The sequence below is a fragment of the Apium graveolens genome, chromosome 6 (assembly GCF_009905375.1).
Source record: "Apium graveolens cultivar Ventura chromosome 6, ASM990537v1, whole genome shotgun sequence".
Lineage (NCBI taxonomy): Eukaryota > Viridiplantae > Streptophyta > Magnoliopsida > Apiales > Apiaceae > Apium > Apium graveolens.
In genome coordinates this window covers 262,484,193-262,494,683 of record NC_133652.1, presented here as the reverse complement: position 1 = coordinate 262,494,683, position 10,491 = coordinate 262,484,193, and positions in this window count along the sequence as shown.

Below are 10,491 nucleotides of genomic sequence, written 5' to 3'. Positions count from 1 at the left end.
AATTTTATAAAAAAAATTGTGATACAAAAAAATTGTTTAAAAAAAGAAAAAAAAATTGATGTTTTTTTAATGATTGATTGCGGAAGTACAATGCTTCCGTAATGAGTCATTGCGGAAGGAGAGGAAACTTTTTATAATTCCGCGTCATTGGCGCGTTGGTTGGTTGGAGAATTGAATACTCCTTCCGCAATGATTCATTGCGGAAGCATTAAACGCACATTCACCGAACCCCTTCCGTAATGAATCATTGTGGAATGAGCATTAAATGTATTCTCACCAACCTTTTTTCGAATTTTTAAATATAAATTACTTAAAAAATATATAAAAAATTGAAAAAAAATATAAATTTGGACAAAACAATAACACTATTTATTTAAAAAAAATTGTACATTTCTATCCAGAATTTTTTGAAAATATTTTTTATTTTTCCTTTTTAAATTACTTACTCTAATTTTCATATTTAAATTACTTCAAAAAATCATAAAAAATTAAATTTAACATAAATTTAGTCAAAAAAATTACAATATTTATTTTCTCAAAGTTTTTATTTTCCTATATTTTTTCTAGATTTTTTTTAAAAAGAAACAAATTCCTTTATTCAAATTTTCAAATTTAATTACTTTTAAAAATCATAAAAAATTGAAAATAATAAAAATTTACTTGTGGAAACAGAAAAACAAGAAATTTTCTCCGTTATCGTCTTAATCGCTTGAAATTGTCTCGATTATACCTATTTTTTAGTTTTAATCGAATAAAAATTGTTAACTACAGAAAATAAAATTTATCAGTTCTCGTCTTCCGCAATGAAACATTGTGGAAGGACCTTTTGCAATGATTCATTGCAGAAGGGTTGGTTGGCTTTGTGGAAGAGGACCGTTAAAAGTAATATTATAATATATTCGATTTAACATTCCGATAAATCCCCGATTTTCGATAAATCGTAATGGATAACTCAACCGATTTAGTCCGATTTTTAAATTCGATTTCTACGATCATGATTCATAATAATATTTATTGTATTTTCATGGTGATTTTAGTATTTTGGAAGATGCTTATCCAAAAAGATAATATACTTAAATTTATAAGTAATTTTGGACTAAAAGCATGTATTATACATAATTTTAGTATATATAATTGAAAGTAATTTATATATTGTATAGAGTCTTACTTTCAATACAAACTAAATTGAAATACAAACTAAAAAATTCACCACCGTCATTTTAGTTACACCCTTCCACGCACAACTCCACCTAATTCCCTTCATTTTTATTTGAATATTTCTCGTCAATTGGTGAATTCTTTTTAAAATCTAGCTTCACTATATTTTTCTACATTCTCCAACAATCAGTATGAATACCATATTTTATATATTTCGACGATAAATCACTAATTATGCCTACAAAAATCACTAAAATCTACTATTTCCTGAAATAGTATTGATTTCAACTTAGTGATTCGGATAAGTTTAAATACCGATTTCTTGTCCAAATATAGTGGAGAAAAATACAGTGAAGTTATTTTTTTAAAAAAAGTTAACCGAATAACATGAAAAGTCAAATTAAAAATGAAAGGGAAAATATATACATGAATACATAGTACACATAGAGGTGAGAGAAATGGATTAAATATGTGATTGTTATTGGTTTGTAGTTTGTATTCTAATATTGATTTGTATTTGAATACTTGTCATATTGTATATATGGTGTATAAAATAAAATTTATATTTTCAAAATTAAAAAAATGTAAACCTATAAGGGGTTGTTTGGTGCGCCAAATTTTGGAATAAGATATAGATTTTAGTCATTCCAAACCCTTACCAGTGTTTGGTTAAAAAAAAAATTAAGGCTCATTCCTCAAACCCCCAAGGTATGAATTTTTCATGCCCCAGGAGAGAGGTGGGTGTGAGTGAACGGTATGGAAATCAACTTTATAATTATAATTATGATTTAATTTCTATTTAAGTATTTAAATGTAATTATCTAATACCAAATAAATATATGAATAAAAAATATATTAAAATAATAATAAAATAATACATTTAATTAAATTAAAATTATTGACTTAAAAAATTTTAAATTAAAAAATTTCATTCCAACGTTAAACCAAACGCATGATATGAGATATGATACTTCAACCCGTACTACCTTAATCCGATTTGTGATTTCAACCTTATACCACGTCTTGATCACCCCTGGCTATTTGATAATTCTTCCGGGTCCTAAAGGAAATTCGATGGCTCGATAGATAATATAATATTCTAACTGTCAAGGCAAATGGAACAGTCTCTTATGCAAATGGGACAGTCCCTTTACAAATGAGACAATGAATGGGACAGTCTCAATTAACTGCCGAAAGTAAAATGCTGAAATAAGAAATGCAGAATGCTGAAAACTGAAAAGTAAAAACAGCAGAAGTTTTCACTTGGTTCGGCCCCTACACCTAGTCTATGGCCTACATCCAAGTCCCCATGACAACTAGCATAGAGAATGTATTATATCCACTTAAAACAAAGTACTTATAAACTTTCCTTGATTACAAACCTGACCCACTTGAAAGAACCATTTCCCTAGCACACAGCTACCTAGCACAAAGCTATTTGGCCTTCCTGTTGTAATCAAACTCCCACAACCCGGGACAAGTGGTATAATACACCTTTCAGATACAAGAATATAATATGAAAGTTTACAACTCAAACTAGACTTCTTATTTTCTGGATATGTATCTCGGGTATAGAACAAGAAAGTATTTTCAGATGATGAAAGATTAACGTGAAAGCATTAGCCAAATCTGAAATAATGAGTTGTATTTATAGGCAATATTCTAACAGATTTTCAAAAGAAGGATAATATAAAAAGATTTAAAAATAAGTTTGTTTAAAAAATATTTGAATGAGACTTTTGAAACTAATCTGTTAGAAATTTGAAAAAGATAAATTAAGTAAAGATAAGGCTTGAGAGATTTAAACTTGATTTATAAGATAAGGTGGTTTTGTTTGAGATAAGGTTTATCCAGATAAACAAGATTTACACAAACCCTAACAACCTAATACTAAACCTGCGGGATAGATTCTGCTGCAATCTGATAAGCAATATTGAAACAGTCTTATTACATTATTCCATTCTGATTTATCTGCATTCGGTTGAAAGATCTTATCATCATAAACCCAAACAATTAACATTCTCCCCCTTTTATGATGATGACAAATTGCCCCCCTATCAAAAACACTTAAAGCTCCTGGAGGTAGAAAATTAGCAATAACAGAATATAACAAGTATAATATGAATGCAACAATGTGAATGAGACAGTAAGATATGTTAAGGATGAATGAGACAGTATGCATATAATGAGAATGAAACACACAAATGAGACAATCTCAATTATAAAACTAAGAAACCCCAAAGAAAAAACCCACCCATTCAACCAGGGTGTCTAGTTTTCTTTTAAAACATTTAAAAAACATTCATCAATCATCGAACATCCTCAAACAACCTTAGTCTGAAACACAAAAACATAATCATCATAGTCTTAAAAACCAGGAAACCACATAGAAAAACTAAAGTCTTAAAGCTTAAACAAAAACAAAGAAACACAAACAAGCAAGCAAGCATCCAGAATTTCTCCCCCTTCATCATCGTAAAAAGGCTTAGTCTGAATCATCATCAATGTTGACTGGAGCCTTCCATTTTCCTTTGCCCGAGCCCGAAGCTTTATCCTTGGCAGATGGAAAGACAGGAGCAGAACCATATTCTGAGAAAAGCTTGTTAAAAGCATCTTGAGCTGGTGTCTTTCCGTCCCTTTCACAAATCCAGTCAAAGATCTTTTCTTTGTATTCTTCTCTGGTCATGCCGAAAACCGAAGGTGGAGGGATGGCAGGAAGTGGCAGAGGAGCTGTGATTTCTTCTAAAGTGCAATCGCCAATCCAGTCTCTTTTTTTGTGCCAGTATATCTTGCTCTTGTCTTGCATGGCTGACAACTGCTGAGATACAAACTTAGTCTTTGAACCTAGCTTGAAAAACAACTTAACAAACTCTTTTTCTCAGGCCTTGGCCGAGGAAATCATCCCTTCTTGTAGAGTCCCAAGCTCAAAGTCTATTGTTTTGGCCAACTTGACATCAGAAGTATGCAAAACAGATAGCTTTGCATTGATTGAATCCAAGGACGAACAAACAAACTTACGAAATAACTCAAACGAAGCATGCATCATACTAACCTGTGAGGTTAGCGAACCCAAAGTCTCAACAGATGCAAAAGTTGATTAAGATTAGCCAAAGCGGCAAAATTTTCATTTAATTTAATCAACAAAGAATTAAGAAGAGTATTTGTAGGCTGATCAAAGGGGTCTGAGGCATAGTTTGGGGATTTTGGAAGTCCACCAACGTGCCTATGAGTTTCATCAAAAAGCAATTTATTTGACTCTGAAACAAACAAATTATTTGCTGTTAAAACAGACAAATCAAACAACGTACTAATTTTCTCAGATTGAACAGAAAAAACAGAGACACAAAAATACTGAAACACTTTAGACAAAACTTCAGGATAAGCCAAGTGCATCGACTCATGAGTCGAGCAATGGTGCATATTTTTGATAATCAGGGAAGACACATCACAAGGAACCTTTTTGACAAACATAGAAATTAAAATCGAATCTTGAAAAGTGATTCGATCTCGACCACTTTTACGAGGCAATAAATTCGTATGATACCGATGGTTTGATAGAAACATCAACAAAGTTCTCGCCAACAATAGCTTTGGTTGTTCCTCATAATGAAGCCCCGGAACATCAACAAACGCCTGGTGTGTTGTGAAAGGACACACCCCTTGATCTGACAAACCTCCAATTCTGGCAAGAGCATCAGCCTTGAAAACGACAGGAGTCCCTCGAACATTGGAAAACACAATGCCTTCTGAAAGCAATTGAAAATTTGCATAGAACTCACGGACAAGCTCTGGGTAGATAACTTCTTCTGGTGACAACAGCGATTCACACCCTTGAAACTTGAACAACTCATACACTCCAACTCGGGTCAACAATTCAATATCACAAATCCGCTCTTTAAGAATAGGCTTTGTAAAGATTTTGGAGCCGCTTTTTTTTGCATATCTGTCGAACGAATCAGGAGATGCTTCACTTGACGCTTCGGAAACAACGGTAGCAACACGACGACGCTTCAAACCAGACGGACCAGCGGTCGGGGTTTGGTTAGCGGTGGATCTCGGATGGCGAGCCATGGAAGAGGGAAGATTTTAGGTTTATGAGAGAAAAAGATAAGATTTTGAGAGAATGAGAGGGTAGAATGAGAAAAGAAAATGAAAAGATTAAGAAAGAGGATTTAAAAAGAAGTAGGAACTGAAGAGTTAGAGATGGAAGAGGAAGTGAACATGTGCAAGACAAAAGTGATGTATTGAAAGAGTAATACATGCACGAGTTCCAAGGATATGAAAAGTCTAATCAAAAGATATCCTAAATCTATTAGAAATAAACATGCAACAACACACGGACTAAATAAAAAAAATAATACTAATTATTATACAAACAGGTAACAAACAGATAAGCACATGTACCAATTAATGATTAACACTAAAATTTAAAACAACTAATCACATAAAATTACACAAAAATACGTAATAAATTAGAGAGAACACATACCTAATTCACGACGTATTGTACAAAATCTATCTTCAGCTAAAGGCTTAGTGAAGATATCTACACGCTGTTTCTCAGTAGATATATAAATAAGCTCAATATTACCTTTAGTAACATTATCTCGTAGAAAATGGTGACGAACATCAATATGCTTAGTACGAGAATGCATGACAGGATTTTTAGAGATATTAATGGCAGAAGTATTATCACAATAAATAGAAATATTTGAATAAGAAATACCAAAATCCTGCAATGTTTGTTGCATCCACAAAATTTGCGCACAACAACTTCCAGCTGCAATGTACTCTCCTTCAGCTGTAGAAAGAGCTACTGAAGTTTGCTTTTTACTATGCCATGCAACTAAACAATCTCCTAAAAATTCACAAGCACCACTTGTGCTTTTTCTATCAACCTGTGACCCTGCACAGTCAGCATCTGAAAAACCGATTAAGTCAAAGGAAGAGGAGCTTGGATAAAATAATCCCAAGTCACTCGTACCTTTCAAATATTTAAAAATGCGTTTAACAGCATTCAAATGAGATTCTTTAGGTTGAGATTGAAAACGAGCACACAAGCATACACTATACATAATGTCCGGTCGTGAGGCAGTTAAATATAATAATGAACCGATCATACCTCGAAATTTAGTGACATCTACAGGTGTACCTTGTTCATCCTTAGTAAGCTTAACTGAAGTACTCATCGGAGTTGATTTAGGTGTGACATGATCAAGTGCAAACCTTTTGAGTAAATCCTTTATGTACTTGCCTTGGTGAATAAATATTCCTGCATTAGACTGATTAATTTGCAACCCTAGAAAGAACTGCAATTCACCCATCAAACTCATATCGAATCCCTTATGCATGCAATCAGAAAACCACTTACACAAAGATTCGTTAGAAGATCCAAATACTATATCATCAACATAAACTTGTACTAAAAGAAAGTTATCACGTTTATGAAAAATAAAGAGAGTTGGATCGATTGTAAAAGATTCGTTAGAAGATCCAAATACTATATCATCAACATAAACTTGTACTAAAAGAAAGTTATCACGTTTATGAAAAATAAAGAGAGTTGGATCGATTGTACCACGAATGAAAGCATTGTTCACAAGAAACTGACTGAGACATTCATACCAACAACGAGGAGACTGTCTCAATCAATAGACAGATTTCTTGAGCTTGTAAACATAGTTAGGGTACTTCTCATGAATAAAACCTGGAGGCTGCTTCACGTAGACTTCTTCCTTAAGATTGCCATTTAGAAATGCGCTTTTGACATCCATCTGATAGAGCTTGAACTTCTTGTGAGCTGCAAAAGCCATTAAGATTCGAATAGCTTCTAAACGAGCTACTGGAGCATATATCTCATCATAATCGATTCCTTCCTGCTGGTTGTATCCCTGAGCAACCAAACGAGCTTTATTTCGAATGATATTTCCATCTTCATCCTTCTTATTCTTGAAAAACCAACGAGTACCAATGATCTTGGCATCCTGAGGAGGTGGGACAAGTTCCCAAACTTCACAACGCTCGAACTGGTTCAATTCCTCTTGCATGGCAACAGACCAGTGTTCATCGGCAACAGCTTCTTGAGCATTCTTTGGTTCGAAATCAGCAACAAATGCACAGAATGCACACAGATTATGAAATCTGCTTCGAGTAGAAATTCCTTGATCTAAATCAGTAAGAAGATTATCTGGTGGATGATTCTTCACAATCCTAGAAGACTTAGGAAGTTGAATATTACTCATCTCTTCCTCATTAGAATTGTCTGCCTGGAAATGAATAGGAGTTGTCTCATTCAAAAGAGACTGCCTCATTTCCGCTTGTGAAGACTTATCCGGAGGAGTAACAGAATTCACATTTGAAATACTATCAGGAGTCTTTGGAGAGCCAGAAGATTCATCTGAAACTTGAGTAGATCCTGAAGAATTATCAGAAGACTGAGATGGACCTGGAGAGTCTTGACTGCTTGATTTGTCAGAATGAGACTGACTCTTTTCAGAATGAGACTGTCTCATTTGGGAATGAGACGATAGATCCGCAGTGTCTTTATCAATTTGAGATATATTCCTTGAGGATTCATTGAATACAATATTGATGGATTCTTCTACTTTGTTCTTGACAGAATTATAAACACGATAAGCTTTGCTTGTTGTAGAATATCCCAAGAAGATTCTTTCAGTAGATCTTGCATCGAACTTGCCTCGATTATTCTGAGTATCTAAAATAAAACACTTGGAACCAAATACTCGAAAATAACTAATGTTAGGAGTCCTTTTCTTAAGCAATTCATACGGAGTTTTAAGCAAAATAGGACGAATAAGTACTCTATTTAAAACATAACAGGAAGTGTGTACCGCTTCAGCCCAAAATTTCCTTGGAAGCTTACTCTCATGCAGTAGAGTTCTGGCAGTTTCCTGTAAAGTCTTGTTCTTGCGTTCTACTACTCCGTTCTGCTGAGGAGTTCGCGGAGCTGAGAATTCATGAGTGATTCCTCTCAATTTGCAGAAGGTTATGAAATCCTTCTCGAATTCACCTCCATGGTCACTACGAATAGTATTGAGCTTAAATGAATACTTAGTCTCAAGGTTAGTAATAAGATCCTAAAACTCAACAAAAGCTTCATCCTTAGTTCGTAAAAATAATACCCAAGTAAAACGAGAATAATCATCAACTATAACAAAAGCATAATTCTTACCTCCCAAACTTACATACCTTCCTGGACCAAAAAGATCTAGATGAAGGAGCTGCAAAGGAACAGAAGTTGATACTTTATTCTTAGCAGTAAAAGAAGTTTTCACCTGTTTTCCTAGCTGACATGTTGTGCAAGATTCAATCTTCTTGAATTTCAGCTTAAGTAGACCTCGTACCAGATCATGAGAAGATATCTTCCGAAGAAGATCCATGTGAACATGACCTAGACGTCGATGCCAAAGATTCTGCTGATCTTGAACAGTAGAAAGACAAATTTCCTCCTGCTGTTCATCAAAATCTAACACGAAAATATTTCATTTCCTTTTGGCAACTAAAGCAAACTCGTTAGTTTGAGTACCAATATAACATACATCTTTATCGAACTTAACCTTATGACCAGCATCAGTAAGTTGACTTACACTAATGAGATTGTATTTCAAACCATCAACTAAACGAACATTAGAAATAGCAAACCTGTCATTACCAATGGTGCATTTTCCAATAATTCTGACGGTGTTTGAATCTCCAAGAGTAACTAAGCCACCTTCCTTGGCAACTAGAGATAGAAACTTGGATTTATCACCTGTCATGTGACGTGAACAACCACTATCGATGATCCATTTATTTCGCGGAACATGGACCTTCAAACAGACCTGCAAGAATTGTTTTATCTTTTAGGTACCCACTTAACATTGGGTCCTGGTTGGTTAGTATCACAAATCTTATATAAATGTCTATCTGATTTCTTAATCCACATCTGAACAATATTAACAGATGTATTAGCAGATTTATATCTAGTAGACGATTTATAAGATGAGTTAGAAGAGTGGCCCTTGATACCACATAATCTAGATTCAGATGTAGGGTGGCCAGCTTTGCCACAATCTCGACATTTCTCATAAGGCATCTTATATTTCATAGGAGCTCGCTTATATCCTCCTTGAAATTCACGTTTCTTGATTGATTCACATCCTAAACCTCCTTTATCAAGAGAAGATTTTTGTTCTCCAAGAAGAGCATTCAAAGTTCCTTCTCCATGGAAATATTTAGCTAAATCCTTTTCAAGTTGTTCAACTTTTTGCTTTAATTCCGGAACCAGTGGATCAGGAGCACTGTCTTCTTTAACGGTTTCTGGATCGACATATATTGACTCTTTTTTCAAGACTTCAAGACATACATCTTTCATCTCAATTTCATTTTTGAGATATTGATTTTCTTCAGTAAGTTTTGAAACCCTTTCAAGCAAGAATTTGTTCTCTGCAACCAAGGCTTCTTCCTTCATGGGGTCATCCATTTCACTAAGAACTTCACTTAATGCTTGTTTTAAATAAGCATTCTTTTTTTTTAACTTCTTAACCTGGACCTACAAATTCAACACGGATGAAGATATAGTTGAATTATACTTAATAGTATGTACCTCATCATTGTCACTGGAGTTGTCTTCTAGTCCAACAAAGCAAAGTTGAGCGACTTCATCGTCTGAATCGATCTCCACGTCAGATTCACCATCACTCCAAGTAATTAATGCCTTCTTTTTGTTCTTCAGCTTGTAGCAGTCCTTTTTGAAGTGCCCTTTCTTTCCACACTCAAAACACGTATCCTTGCTTTGATTCGTTTTAATCTCCTTGCTCGGATTAGATTTGAAGTCCTTCTTTGGAAACTGTGACTTCATAGGTCGTTTGGAGGCATTCCGTTTGGCAAGAAATTTATGAAACTTCTTTGTTAGAAGAGCAATCTCTTCATCAGAATCATCAGGAGACTCGTATGCATCTGCATTAAGTGCAAGAGTTTTCTTGTGAGGAGCTTCATCTTCTTCATCATATCTGCGTAGCTGATTTTCGAATTCTTCCAATTCACTGAACAATGTTAGAGTATCCATAGTCAAAAGCAGTGTTGAATCCTGCAGAATGGTAACCTTTGGAGCAAACTTCTTTGGCAATGCTCTGAGGATTTTCCTATTAATCTCAGATTGAGGAATGATCCTTTTCAGAAGTGAAATAGAGTTCATCAATGTCAAAAACCTCCCTTGAGCATCTCGCACGCTTTCATCTCTTTCCAACCTGAAACCTTCATAGTCACTCATTAGCATACTTAATTTTACTTCACGTACCTTAGACGTGCCTTTGTGGCTGACTTTGATCGTAT